Raw genomic sequence first — 15,454 nt, 5'->3', positions numbered from 1 at the left:
GTATCACAGTATTTTAATATTCTTTGGAGCACATGAGCTGTTTCTTTTCACCCTGACTAAGATGCAAGCTGGATGGGACGTGTGTGTGTTATTCTCGGGGGGATAGTAATAATTGTAACATTGCAGTTTTTAAGATAAAATCTTGATTTTTGCTTATGTTCTGTAAATTGCATTGAGCCTGAGTGCAGAATGGTGTGAATAAAAAAAGAAATGTGCCAGTAAGTTATTTGTCCAAAGTGCTTTTTAAAGTACAAAAATGGATCTATATAAATTGGGTCGTAATTTGCAAGATTTTACTGTGTTTATCAGATGTCTTGGTTTCAACAACGTCACACACTTGAACTTGGATGCGTGCTATTATTCTTTTGCTAAACACCCAAAGCATGCATTGGGCGGATTAAGTTGCCACGTTCTTGCAAAACGGCAATGAATGTTCATTTAGTTCATAGCACAAGCTTAACAGACACACTTCATAGAACCCATAAGCTAGGAGGGGAAGAATTGGAATCTCTGGCAAACAGATCAGTGTAGCTACAGTTTAATCTGCTCATTCTGTGGCATTTACTTGCTGCTTTCTTGCCTGAAGGGCAAACACCGCCGTAATGAAGCACACATGGACAAATGGCTTTTCCAGGCTGTGATTAATTTTCACAAGCTGACTTTAATCACTGGTTAATTAATAGGAGATTTGTTGACTTACACAAAAAAGTATAGTCATTATAAGGAGTATTATATCGATTTGTTTTCCCTGCGAATTCAGTGCAGTCACAGAGTTTAATGTAGGAAGTCTCCCAATCTGCTGAGGTTCCATCACAAACACAATTTCAGAGGGGGGGGTGTGTGTGTGTGTTCACTAGTTTCTTAATTCAGTTTTTACTTACTGTTTGACTTGGAGCAAATTTGAAGCCAAAGATGAAAGTCATACCCATCTGCCTTCAACATTTAGGGAGGACAATTTGGGGCACCTCCCGCCCTCCTGACGAAGCCTCCTCTCTGTTGCTGACCCTTTCCTCACCTGCTTACCCCGTTCCCTCCATCCCCCTCCTACCTTTGTCTGCTGTCTGCTGTCCTCCCTCTCCTCCATGGTCTCAGGAGAGCATTGGGAGACACCGTGGAACAAGCAAATCCTGAGCAGCATTGAGAGATGCCACATGGATAGGTGTGGTGAGGTTGCACTGAGCTGAGCAGTGATGGGAGTGTCGGCATCAGGGGGTTGAAAGGCCTGCTGGCTTGGCCCCAGCTTGAACATCTCCCTCTCAGCCTTGCCGCTGTGATTCATTGACCTCTTGCTCTGACGTACATCAGCAACTCAAGCTTGCAGACTTGAGCACACTTTATTCGGTAGTGTATACTGCACAACAGAAGAGGCTTAAGGCTGTAGATACATACTAAGCTACACATTTATTAAACATAAATCAGGACAAAGAAACATGTCGTCTCTCCCTGCCATCTTCTCGGAGAGATAGCTAAAAACAAAAGCTATACAGAGCAGAAGTTCCGCTTACGCCAGCAATCTGTGCTGGAATGTAAACAGACATGTGACACGCAACAATCCCATGTTTGCAGCAAAAGGTGGAATAGAATCCCAACAGGGAGATGCCGAATGGATCAGCAGTCTAGCGGAAGGTTGTGCCAGCTTGCACAACTTTGGGAGACGCAACACCGGCTTGAGCCTCCTCTTCCTCCCATGCCACAGAGATACTTCCAGAAGCCAGACTAAGAATTCAGAGCTGTGGGGAGTTGAAGAAAAAACGATAGGTTAACTTTCCATACCCTCCAAGTATCCTGATTTAAGCGGAGCATCATGGATTGACAGAAGCCTCCTTCACCTCTGATCCCAATCTCGGATGTCCCATTATGGCTCTCAAGAGCAACTACAAGATTCTAGCTTGCATCAGCAGCAACTAAGCTATCTAGAAAGAAAAAAAATCAGATGTAAACATAGGCAGTTTGAAAGTGCAAATGCCACTGGTGCACATTATGATAAACATGCAAATTATGACTCATTAAAAGTTTCCACTCGGCTTGCAGACCTTAATCTGGAGTAATGCTGCCACCAGCAGCACTTTTCATTATAACTACGTTTTGTTGACGCTGGGGATCAAAACAATGTGTTATGAATACACACAGGCTTAATCCAGGTAGAGCTTTTTGTCTGCATTTGTAATCACTATTTGACACCTGTACCAAAAAGCAGAGCAGTTAGGCACTCCCTCTGAGACGTTATTGCAGCAGCTGAATGCCACAAACCCAGTCATGTGTCATAAAGCAAAATGTATTGCTTTACAAACAGAAGCATATTAGAAGTCTCCCATGCACACTTCCATGGGAGTAAGTCCCACTGAAGTCAGTGGGACATGCTTCAGTCTTTACAAAATAATTATTTCTAGTGTGATCTAAAACTATATTGGGTTCCTTCACACATGACACAGCAGCAAACCCAAGTTTACCAACAGAGTATACCATGCCCTCCAACATTTTTTCCAATGAAAATAGGGACATCCTATTCAATAATCATAATCATTTTATTATTTATATCCCACCCATCTGACTGGGTTGTCCCAACCACTCTGGGTGGCTTCCAAAATATATAATACTATACATATCTGCCTTCGTATTCTTCTAAAAGTTTGTATAGTTACTTATCTCCATGACTTGGGGGTTGCATAACTCCATACCCTCCAACATTTCTCCAATGAAAATAGGGATGTCCTAAGGAAAAGCAGGACATTCCAAGATCAAATCAGAAACCGATATTGCTTCTGTAAATCTAGGACTGTCCATGGAAAATAGGGACACTTGGAGGGTCTGGTATGCAAGTATAACACAAGCTATAATTAAAGAGCTTGTGTACTACTTCAGATCTTTGGTTTTCAGTTGTTGGATCTGGAATCAGTACTTTGTTGCAGCCCAACCTAAGTTGGCCTACAACAATAGTGCTATCATGATACAAATATACAGTCAAACAAAATAATAAATGGGTCCCAAAATATATGTTTGGATTAAACCATTTGCCCCAGTTCCTGAACAGGTTGAAGACTATTGCATAGATAATGATGGTTCTGGGTGCCACTTTGGACCTTCATCCTAGTAGTCTCCACAGTGACCAACCAGTTGTCCCCAAGAAACCCACAAATACAGTGTGTGCTTTTGCTCTGCAGAAACCTGTATTCGGTAGCACAGAACTTCTGAAGAAGTGGGCTCCACTTAACAGTTATGATTAAAAGATACCAGTAGCAGTAGCATCTACAAATTTGTCAGATTGCTCTTTCAAGGCCACCTAAGCCAGTAGCTATTATCACATTTCAGGGTAGAAAATTCCATACATTACTGATGGGTTCTGTGAAAAAAGTATTTCTAATTTTTCCTGAATATATTACCAAGAAATGTTAGCCTGTATCAGGGTTTCCCAAACTTGGATTTCCAGATGTTTTGGACTACAACTCCCAGCACCCCTGACCACTGATCCTGCTAGCTAGAGATGATGGGATTCGCAGTCCAAAAACAGCTGGAGACCCAAGTTTGGGAAACCCGGGTCTATATCTAGTTCATTCATTCATTCGTTCATTCATTCATTCATTCATTCATTATATTCATTATATCTATATACTGCCCTTAATCATTAGATGTCAGGGCAGTTCACAGAATAAAATATAGGATAAAATCAAGTAAAGAAGTAAAACCTGTGCTTTTTTTCTGGGGGGACGCATACCCCTAAACAATTTGTGAATCTAAGTTTGGCCTCATTGAGGGGCAGTATTTAAATATGAGTAGGAAAATGAGAGTACCCCTAAACTTTTTTTTTAGAAAAAAAGCACTGAGTAAATCAAAACAGCAAAACAATAACCCGCTCTCCCCATAGACACATTTTAAAGTTTGTAGAATGTTAATCAGCCAAAGGCCTGGTTGAAGAAGAATATTTTCTCCTGGTGCTCAGAATGCTTACTTTTATAAACATCTACAACGCCCCTCCTTAATTTCTTGTATATGATCGCTGTGCATTAGGATTGGTGGTTTATATGCTGGTATTACTTATACCTGTTGGGTGACTTTAGTGGTCCTGGGTGATGCCTCCGATTGTGGAGATACCGTCTTGCCTAGAAATGTTCATTGAAGCTGAAACTGATGGTGTAGCATGCTGTGGAACCAGCCTTACAACGGCATCGTTGATTTGTTACAAATATATCACCTTCCCTAAGATCCTAACACCAATTTCTTATCCTCTTTATAAAACAGCAGTCATTTTACCATAGGTGCCTCCTCCTGGTATTTTCTTTCTCCGTCTGTGGCCTGTAAATTATTTTCAAAATGCCAGTTCACTAGTATTGTAATTTTTCACAGCCATCTTTCTAAGCTGCCTGGGGTGGGAGCTTGTTGTTAAGTATATATCAAATGGAGTTGCTTAGATTTTATATTTGCACAGTGAAATCCAGCTGGCTTGGAATGCATTCAACTCTTCATCATTGCTATCCTAAAGCACCAGCCCAGAAGAAAAATGTTCATGCCGTACAATTTTACCTGCGCTCGGGCAGCCTTTGTGACTTTTCTGATCAACGACAGCAGTGGGACATTGGAAATTCAATTTAGCACATGCACTTGAATCAACTTTAAAGGGAGGATAATGCTTCCATCGGTTGCCATGCACAATTTCATTACACAATTAAGCATCAATTAAAATTCCATTAAAATAATGTTATCCTGTTGTCTTTGCACTGATGTGAACTTGGCACTGCATCTATCTAATACTATCAGCTGATAATCCTATAGACCCAGTGTCATTAAGGTTAATGTGCAACATGGTTTTCCTTTTCCTTTTACTGTTTATGCCATGAATTAGTTTGTTATAGCATATGTTGGTAATGAAACCTGATTATAATAATGATGATGATAGGAACACAAAGGGGTATGAAAGAAGAAGCTGAGGAAATGGACAAACTGGCTCCAAGATGGAAGATGAAAGGCTGGCTTTTAATTAGGCATTATGTTTTGCAATACCCTTGAACTTCTAGTACAAAGACTGCTTTCACGTTGCCTTGATGGGACCAGCACAGAACCTCCAGAGACAATAATATCAAAATGATTACTAGCGAGTGTTGATTAGAATGGTGAATGCCTCCACCCATTGGTTACAGCCACAGAACACAAGCTCAGTCTCAGAATGATCGTGTTACGGTGGAACCTCAGTTCCCGAATGCCTCCGTTGTTTCAGTTCTTGAATGCTGAAAACTCGGAAGTAAATGCTTCCGTTTCCAAACATTTTTTGGAACCCAAACGTGTGACACGGCTTCCCCTGAGTGCAAGAAGCTCTTGCAACCAATGGGAAGCTGCGTCTCAGTTTTCTAAAGTTTCGGAAGCCAAATGGGCTTCCGGAATCAATTTTGTTCAAGAATCAAGGTACCACTGACCAGGGAGCATTTCTGTCTATATGTAAGTATTTGTAGCTGAGAACTGATATTCTTTCCCACCAACAATGACCGCTCCATGCTTAAAACGGGGGGCGCCCTTTGCGTGGACGCACGCAGCCCCTAGATCTGGAGCGGCCCCATCAGCATAGGCTTGGTTTGCCTTCCCTCAGGTGGGATACCTGGAGGTCTCCGCCTACCTCAGTCAGTTGTCCAATCCCACCTGGGGGACGTGTTGCCAAGGAGACCAGGCCAGGTAGGGGAGGGATTACCTGCCCACACAATAGAGGGAGGATCTTACCTGGGAATCCTCACTTGGCTCCAGAGCTTTTCCCACCCTACCCACCCTCAGTTAATGTCTTCTTTTGCAGGTTAACTTTTCTTCATAGGTTTTGCAGGTTAACTTTTCTTCACAGGTATGCGGGCGCTGCTACGTTAAGGTCGCTGTTAAAGGGCCGGAAAGGAATTTCCCTGCATTGGCAGGTTTCGCCTTTCCCGTAGCAAAACGTCACAACTTTGGCGGTATCAGGCCTTGGGCGGAATTCTTTAGTCCATCTTCCTCTTTGCGGCAGCGATACCAGGGTTCCCCGTTAAAGGGGTTTCTGAAGGGAGGCTTTGACCGTACGCTGAAAGGTCGTCATTGCTCTCCCCTGCGGCGGCGGCGTAACGGGGGCGGCTATCTCTGCTTGAACATATGTTCTCCAGAGCCGCCCCACACACACACACTGGATAACCCTGAAGCTCCCTAGGTTGGGGAGTCCTAGGCTGGGGACTGGGGAGGGAGAACGCCCAATGCCTGAGCCAAGGTCTACCCACATTTGAAATTTAATAAAGTTGTGGCCAATTTAATCCCATAGCACGTTGTCATGAGTTGTTATTTCACATGACGGGGGGACTGCGCAGGATCTGGGGACTCCGCCTGTCCACGCAAAGGCAACCCATAGCGCTTACACTCCAGGCTGAGCTTATAGCTTGTAACTTCTGCCTCCCACATTTATTTTTGATGAGTTCCCAGAACTGACCTCTCTGGGGCACAAACCTGGGCAGTGTGTATGGAGGTCATACCCAGATGACAAGACACACTCCTCCCCCCAGTCTCACTAATATGCTCCAAAATAAACCAAAACATTACATTTGGCACCAGCTTGGCTGTAGGAGTTGCCAGAAGGAGACATACAAGACATCACCCAACTGCTATTAGGACTACGCTCCTAAACGTGTTGTATTCTGCAGTTATATGGCTGGCATGACATCTTCATAATGAAATACTTGACATTAAATGTGATATTTTATCTTAAAGGTGGGTTGATATGACCTCAACTTCCTTCCTTTTAAATTTGTATTTGAGCTGGCTTCTTGCCATTTTTGGCAGATTCTGGTTGTTGTTTTAAGAAGTCAGAAGTTCAGGACAGGCCATGCTAATGTTCAGTTGCTCCTGAAGACCAGCCTTCACAATAATATAACTTAACTGGTATCTGTGCTTTGTCCACAGTTGTGCAATCAAACTGAAAGCTCTCACACAGTAGGCATAAGACAGAGGAATGAAAAGTGTGAAAGAGACCAGTTTCTTCATTGGGTTTCCGATGGCATTTACAGTGGTACCTCGGTTTGCGAACTTAATCTGTTCCGGAAGTCTGTTCTTAAACCGAAACCATTCTTAAACCGAGGTGCGCTTTCCCTAATGAGGCCTCCTACCGCCGGTGCCCTTTCACCATTCAGATTCTGTTCTTAGACTGAGGTAAAGTTTGAAACCAGGAAACTACCTCCGGTTTTGCAGAGTTTGTAAACCAAATCATTCGGAAACAGGACTGTTCTTAAACCGAGGTACCACTGTATTTGAAAACCTCCACCCATCTGTGGTCTATAATCTGTTTCTTTGAGAAAAAGGTCTTCCTTTGTTTGTTGTTGGTTGCAGTCTTAATTCCACTAGTAAACCTAATAAAAATTCAGTAAGAATTACATCTGAGAAGTTATGGTTAGGAGTGCAGCCTTAGTATAACTAAATGAGACAAGAGGTGCAAATCATAAATAATTGGTGTCCGAAGTCATTTCTGAATAAGAACTGTATGAAACACAATCACTGGTATTCTCTAGCAACATACAGCAATATAAAAAAATATTTGTATCTGAGATAGGAACATAATACAGTCCAAAGTATAAGTACTATAATAGTATTATGAATGCATTGATAAAATCATATTTTTTTTACCTTTTCAAGACTTAAGAAACAACTGATATAGAATAATTTCATATCCCCCCCGCCCATATCACCACATGCAATTTCAATCTCATCATCCTCTTCAAATGTGCTAAAGATATCCTAAAAAAATAGAGCACTGTTTTAGTTCAAGTAAAAACGAATCCATTCTTGCCATAATGCAGCAGCTATTATCAATCAAAATTCCCATTTTGTAGCCGAAAGATAAGCTTATAGGTAGATGTGAGTTTACTTCATTGGTAATGAAATTGTTTCAGGATGTAATGGATATTTGAATTCCATCTCGTTTTCAGTTCTAGATATAATGTGGAATAAATGTCTTATAGGCTTTCAGGCAATGCATCTCTTAAAAGATTGGAAAACATGACATTAAATTTAGATGACATGAAGTGATAGCAAACGATTGGCCATAAACCTTAGCAAGTGAAGAGTTAATTCTGAAAGAGGATAATTAAGGCTAGTATGTGGTTTTCAAACAGACACAAATTGACCTAAATTCATCTGGAGTCTCTTCTGAGCACCAAACAGATACATTTTTGCCTCAGATACAGTGGTATCTCGGGTTAAGGACTTAATTCGTTCTGGAGGTCCGTTCTTAACCTGAAACTGTTCTTAACCTGAGGTACCACTTTAGCTAATGGGGCCTGCTGCCGCTGCACGATTTCTGTTCTTATCCTGAAGCAAAGTTCTTAACCCGAGGTACTATTTCTGGTTTAGCAGAGTCTGTAACCTGAAGCATCTGTAACCTGAAGCATCTGTAACCCGAGTTATCACTGTACTGAGCAATCTGTAGAGGGAGTTGGAGTGTGAGTGAGAGATCTGTTTGTTAGTATGTATCTGTTTGCTTGGTTTGGAAGCTCCCTGTGTTTCTTTAAATAATTAAAAAAGTTAGTAATTGGATTATGAGAAGGTGCTATTACAGGATTTTGGATTTCCCCAAAGTAAATGTTACAGAATTGGAAGCAAAACACCAGAAATTCCAACTTCTGCACAACAATTAGATGCCATAGCCCTGTCATTTTTTTACATCAAAATGCAACTCTGACCCAATATATCCCCCCCCCACTTAATGAAAACCAAATGCACAAAGCTACAGAATATAGAGGGTGCTTAACCTTTCTGCTTCTAGCCAAGTTTCCTCTCAAAATCACATTACCTTTCCCTCAAGCTGTTCTCTTCCAACCAGCGAAAGAGCTAAATGCCTATAATGTCCTTGAAGCCTTACTATAGCTAGCCTGAAAACTCTGTACCACTTCTGCCTCCCTGAGCAGTTGTTAAATAAGAGTCCTTTTGTCTAAATGCAAATTTGGGGAATTCATGCAGATAGCTAGGCTAGATGAGGAGACGGGAGAGTTTCCTCTTGTTTTTGTCAGTCGCAGGTATCATTATGACTGGATTATTCTGCTGACTTTTCCAGCCTTCTAGACAAAGTCCAAGCAGTTTAGAAATATATGAGAAAGGTTATGTTTATTTAAACTGAAGCCAGAAGATTGGGGAAGGGTTCTGTTATTTTATGCCATAGGGCAAGGAAGAAGAACCCTGGGGATGTTCCAGGGCCATCACCCCTGGTTGGAGTTCATCTGGAGAGCTAAAGGTCCTCCACACCTGCCATAGAGACTCTGTTCTTCATCTGTTGCCCACATTATGCAGAAATATCTGCTATTCAGACCCAAAAATGGGTTGTGTTTTTGTGAGTGCTTAGTTGAGTGCTCTCAATGATGAAGCCTCCTTGCAAAAGCTTTCTGCAATGGCTTGCACATTGTTTGATGGTGCACAGATCAAGGCGGACTGACCTCTGCCTCTTCCCCCCTTCTGGGCCCTTAAGGTGAGTAATTTACCATTGTGGCTTGGAAAGTGGGGTGAACATTCCCAGAGCCCATGTTAATTGTTTAATGGACACTGAAATTGAGAATGCCTAAATGTGAAGGCTTTAAAGTGGGAAATTTACACTGAAGTATACTAAGTGGTCTCTGAACTCCTTGATGGGGTGATAATTAACTATTGTTGTTTTCTGCTAGCTAGCACATGAGTGTTTAACCTTAGATCCAGTCACTCAGGTACTGAATTGCAAATTCACCATCTTGGAAGGGTTGTGGCTTAGTTTTTGTTCTCAGGCTCTGGGGAGTAAGGATGTGTAAATGACCCTCTCCAGTGAGTGAATACAGATCCAGGCAAAACGGTGGTTATGAGGAAAGAGACCATTGCTTATAGGTCTGTTTGGAATTATCTTTTATTTCTAAGATGCTGAGCCTGTGCAGGGCAACACAAGATATTGTATGGAATTATTTGCTGTATCTTTGATATCTATGTTCTGTTTTGAAGAAAATTCTGCAAGTTTCTGAATACATTACTTCATTCCAAAAAGAGTCATTTTTTTAATGCATCCAGTTGCTCCAAGCTACACAATATCAATATCTGCAATTGCCCCAGCACAGCTTCTTTTTATAGGGCCTTTTATTTATGGAAGAAGGGGGACGCGGGCGGCACTGTGGTCTAAACCACAGAGCCTAGGGCTTGCCAATCAGAATGTTGGCAGTTCGAATCCCTGCGGCGGGGTGAGCTCCCATTGCTCGGTCCCTGCTCCTGTCAACCTAGCAGTTTGAAAGCACATCAATGTGCAAGTAGATAAATAGGTACCACTCCGGCGGAAGGTAAATGGCGATTCCGTGTGCTGCTCTGGTTCTCCAGAATCAGCTTGGTCATGCTGGCCACATGACCCAGAAGCTGTTTGCGGACAAATGCTGGCTCCCTCAGCCAATAAAGCGAGATGAGCGCCGCAACCCCAGAGTCGTCTGCGACTGGACTTAATGGTCAGGGGTCCATTTACCTTTACCTTATTTATGGAAGAAATGACACTACTGATGTCCCAATAGGAATTCTGGGACTTGTAGTCTTAGTCACATATCTGGTGGGAAAAGACATCCAGCATTCTTTATATATAAATAAAAATATATGAAAATATTTATTTATTTTTCAGTTCCTAACCAGTGGCTAAGACAAGAAGATGATGGAACCCCTGATGAGGCAAGACCTTCCTATTCAGACAGGCCATTGAAAACTAGGTGCAGACAATGTTGACAACTAGACGATCACGGTAATTGGTATTTTAATACTGGCTCTAACAATGTTTTATTGTATCTTAACTATTGTTTTTAATTGATATGCATTTATTACTTTATATTTTATAATGATGTTTTGAGAATGTTGCAAGGTGGAATATGTTGTTGTTTAGTCGTTTAGTCGTGTCCGACTCTTCGTGACCCCATGGACCAGAGCACGCCAGGCACTCCTGTCTTCCATGGCCTCCCACAGTTTAGTCAAACTCATGCTGGTAGCTTCGAGAACACTATCCAACCATCTCGTCCTCTGTCGTCCCCTTCTCCTTGTGCCCTCCATACATTAAATAGGAACTGTAACCAGAAAGCTTTATTCCAGTCAAATAGAAGATTCTCACAGGGAATAAACTGAGGTTTGTTTTCCGCTTGGCATATCACTGGAATCTACAAGTTCTTCAAATATCAGGCAGCCAAGGGGGCTGAGTTGCAAGATACATTATAGCCCCTTCCATCTCTGCCTGTCTTTTCACTACCAACAACTGCAATTTGACAATTAGGAATTTGTTTTTTTCATTTGGATGGGTAAACTCTGCTTATCTTAAGCATACAGGACAGAATGGGTTTAGTTTTGCTTTTTTAAAAAAAAAAAAGCTTTAAAGAGTTATAGTGGGTTTTTTTAAAAGATCTCTTCTAAGAAACTTGAAAAAATATATATTCTGGAGCAAATTCTTTTCTGAATGTGCAGCATGCTGACTGTTCATAACGTGTCTATAGTGTACCAATGGGCAAATCATTGTAGATCTTGTCACAATTGCTTTTTGAGAGCTCAGGCTTGCTATTTGCTGCCACACATTGATATTGCTAAGAAGCCAGCCAGATGTTGTCATGACAATTCCCATAGAACTTCACAATTTTGCTCTGAAAATGATGTGTTTTGGCAGCCTTTCTACCACAGAGGCATAGTTTGCTCTCTCTCTCTCCACCCTCCAGTTTTAGGCTGTCACCATCTTAAAATTACCCTTTCCTAGAGAGTTTCACAAAGTCCTTCAGTGGTGTTGTATATATGGCACAGCAAAGGCACTCATGGGATCTTGCCCAATGTTAAATATTCTATTAGCTTGCGCCATCTGCCTTCCCTCCTTCTTCTTTAAGAAGTCTTTTTTTAAGAAGTCATATTTACTAGATCTAACTTTATATGTAGGCTTTCCCCATTTTGCTAATTAGCCAGCATTCTGTCATATCAGATGTTATTGGGTTTTCCTCCAGTAATTAATCATATTAACTTTTTCAGTAATGTCTCACAAGGAAGCATCTTCTCTTACTGGATAGTTCTCAGCAAACAGAATCAGACCAGCACTGAGCATGAGCGGCTGCTGCTGTTTATTTCTTATTATCAGGATGCTTGGTTCTTTATAGAGCACAGGAAGAGACGTCTCTGTCCCAGGGAGCTTACAACCAAAATTCAGTGCAGGGCAAACAACAGAGAAAGGGATAAATAGAGAATCAACACTTGGTTGTTTCACATGCACATGCTTAGTCTTAGTTATGGGTTAAGTTATAACAGTGCAGGCTGGTCTATTAGCTAAGAGGGTTATTAGCTAAGGGGGCACTGCCTCACCAACCTAAGTCTACCCTTAGCACCAGGTTCTGTTTGCCTTCGCACAACCAGTCTGGGCAGGAGGGGAGTGGTGACATTGCCTGTCTGCTACCTCCTCCTTAATCTCAGCCTCTTGTTTCCTGCGGCAATTATACTTTAAAGAGTTGTGTGGAAGTTGCCCCGGGTCGTTCGACCCTTTGAAATAGTTCTCTTACTCCTTCTGAGAAACAACAACAACTATGCCACACACTTTGTTTTAAAGTTTTAAAATAACATATGACTATTACTTGGTGTACTCTCTCTTGTCGGATTGCATGTACAAGACAGGCATGTAATACTTACGTTACTGAACCATATTTACGTGAATTTGTACCTGAGGCCGACTCATATTTACAGACTGGCTGAGGCAGATGGCAGAATAATGCAACGTATTTGCCGCTCTAACAGTTGGAACTCACACATCAGTTGATAACTGAAGCAAACTGCCTCGGGCATATGGCATCACAGGATTCTATGCTACAGCATCAATCCTTTGCATAGTATTTTGGAAGCACCATTCCCACAATTCCATGGGTCTACTCTGTGTACAACCAGGCAAAAGCACTGGGATGTGGAATCTCTAGCCAAAGTGCCCCCCAGAACTCTTTGCGAGCAAATTGCCTCACCAGCCATCTTCCACATCTTCCTCAGGTGCTTTTGCTTGGTTAGTGCACTGTGATTATACTTCTTGCACTGTGATTATGCTTCTTGCAGACTGGCCACGCCATGGTTAAATCTCCCATGCCCTTTACCAGCGCTGAGTGGCCAGTGTTGGTGATGTAGCTGGGGTGACACATAAAGAGGGTGTCAATCTCCGCCCCTGCGACAGATCATTATTGGGTCCCAGATGCCCGGCTGCAATACCGCCCACCGGAAAAGGTGAGTGGTCTTGCTTAACTGGATGATGAGAGAGGGTGGTGATGTAGAAACCTCTGGAATGGAGTTCACTGTACAAAGGTAAGAGTCACATTTGTCCCTCCTCTCTCTTTTTGCTTCTGGCCACCATCACTGGCGTGTGGCTCTGGAACATTGACACAAAGGAGTGCAGCCATTGGACCAAAAAATGGCACAACCCCCTTGGATTGTGGAGTGGTGTTCCCTTGTATCAATACCATAGCTGTCAACTTTTCCCTTTTCTTGCGAGGAATCCTATTCGGAATAAGGGAATTTCCCTTAAAAAAGGGGAAACATTGACAGCTATGATCAATACAAGTTAGGGGTGTGCTAGGCATCTTTTAAATAAACACACACGCAAAAATCACTGCTGAGGTGCACCCACCATTGTGGGACCTGAGGAGATGGTGGTGATGATGATGCCTCCTCAGCTGATGCCATTGGCTGTGGGTTGCTTGTGACATCACAAAAGCACATGGCAATTGAATAAAGGTGATGTAAACTGATGTAAAGGTGCGCCAAGAGGAAAGCCAAGGAGATCACAGTGGGCAACTGCTGTGGCATTGAGCATAGGGAGGTCTCCTCTCACATGGAGGTGAACTGACAGATGGAAGGAGATGATCATCCAGCAGTGGGATGCTGTGGAGCAAGGAGAAGACAAGTCCACTTGCTGGCTGGGATTGAGGATTGAAGGTGGCTGACATCCATGGTTAGAAGTTGATGGATTTTGGGCGGTAGACCTGAAGGAAGCTGGCTGATGTTGGTGAGTAGAATTTGTAGAGTTTGCATTTGGGTGCCAGTGGATGCCACAAAGTTGATGTTGGTAAACGTAAGCTGGTTGAAATTCATGTTTGAAAGCCTACTGAGAGAAGCTGTGTGGATATTTGTGGACTGAAGTTGGGTCTTGTATATGAATGAATCAAGAGCAGCTAGTAAATATTTTGGTCGGTGTCTGTGTGTGAATGGGAGGTTTTGAATGTGGTCAAGGCAAATGGTATCTGTCTGGATGCATTCATAATAAATAACAAGATGAAAGATGAAAAAATATTTTTTAATAATTCCAGTGGTACCTTTAAGATTAACTAAATATAAGCTTTCAAGGTATGAACTTTCGTGTGTAATACACATTTCATCAGATACTCTGAAACAGAGTATCTTCACTTCAACCTTATAACTGTTGATGGCCGTTATGGCAGTTGGCTCCACAGGGAAGGGCAAGGGATTTTTAAAGGGATAGATGACCAAAATTAGCTTCAGTATGTATAGTGGGACATGAATCCAATATCTCTATTCAGACAAGGTCTCTCCATAGTTTTTAGTTTGGTAATGAGTTGTAATTCAGCAACCTCTCTTTCAAGCGTATTTCTAAAATTCTTTTGCAGTAAGACAGCTACTTTAAGATCTTGTATAGAATGTCCTGTGAGATTGAAGTGTTCTCCTATTGGTTTCTCTGTTTTATAATTCCTGATGTCATATTTATGCCCATTTATCCTTTGGCGTTTAGGGATGCGGGTGGCATTGTGGGTTTAACCACAGAGCCTAGGGTTTGCTGATCAGAAGGTCAGTGGTTCGAATCCCCACAATGGGGTGAGCTCCCGTTGCTCGGTCCCTGCTCCTGCCAACCCAGCAGTTCAAAAGCACGTCAAAATGCAAGTAGATAAATAGGCGGGAAGGTAAACGGCGTTTCTGTGCACTGCTCTGGTTCGCCAGAAGCGGGTTAGTCATGCTGGCCACATGACCCGGAAGCTGTACGCCAAAAAATGTATATCTTGTGTAGATTGATTCATTATTAGGTTAATGGTGGAGTGAAAATCATTGAATGCCTGGTGGAAAGTGTCCAGGGTCTGTTGACCATGTGTCCAAATAATAAAAAGTATTGCCGATGTCACGTAGGTACAAAAGAGATTTGAGTAGGTAGGAATTTAGGAAACGTTGTTCTAAGTCTGCCATGAAGATGTTGGCGTGCTGTGGGGCCATACGGTTACCCATTGCTGTGCCACTAATTTGGAGGAACAAGTCATCACCAAATTTAAAGTGATTGTGGGTGAGGACAAAGTGGCAGAGTCTGGTAGCAAAATCTGCTCTGGTTTTGTCTGAAATAGTGTTTCTTATGCCTTGTCATTGTGTGGGATGTTGGTATATAGAGATTCCAAATCCATGGTGGCCGATATAGTGTTGTTTGGTAAAGTATTCTGGATGCATTCAGAAGTTGACATCTGTCATCCTCCAGATGCAGCGGGCTTGGGAA

General features: G+C 42.2%; 1 long non-coding RNA gene across 1 annotated transcript; it reads right to left on the bottom strand.

Moving 5' to 3' along the window:
- Positions 1 to 1,382: 1,382 nt before the first annotated feature.
- LOC310687950 lies at positions 1,383 to 13,604 on the bottom strand. Its single transcript, XR_014516671.1, has 2 exons — positions 12,647 to 13,604; positions 1,383 to 1,730 (listed from the first exon to the last, which is right to left on the bottom strand). It is a non-coding gene; the product is annotated as an uncharacterized lncRNA (long non-coding RNA).
- Between the last annotated feature and the right edge of the window lie 1,850 nt (positions 13,605 to 15,454).

Source organism: Podarcis liolepis (genome assembly GCF_965112155.1).
Source record: "Podarcis liolepis genome assembly, chromosome: 10".
In the NCBI taxonomy this organism is placed as follows: Eukaryota; Metazoa; Chordata; class Lepidosauria; order Squamata; family Lacertidae; genus Podarcis; species Podarcis liolepis.
Note: the sequence above shows the minus strand (reverse complement) of the source record. Positions and strands in the feature narration are given on the sequence as shown.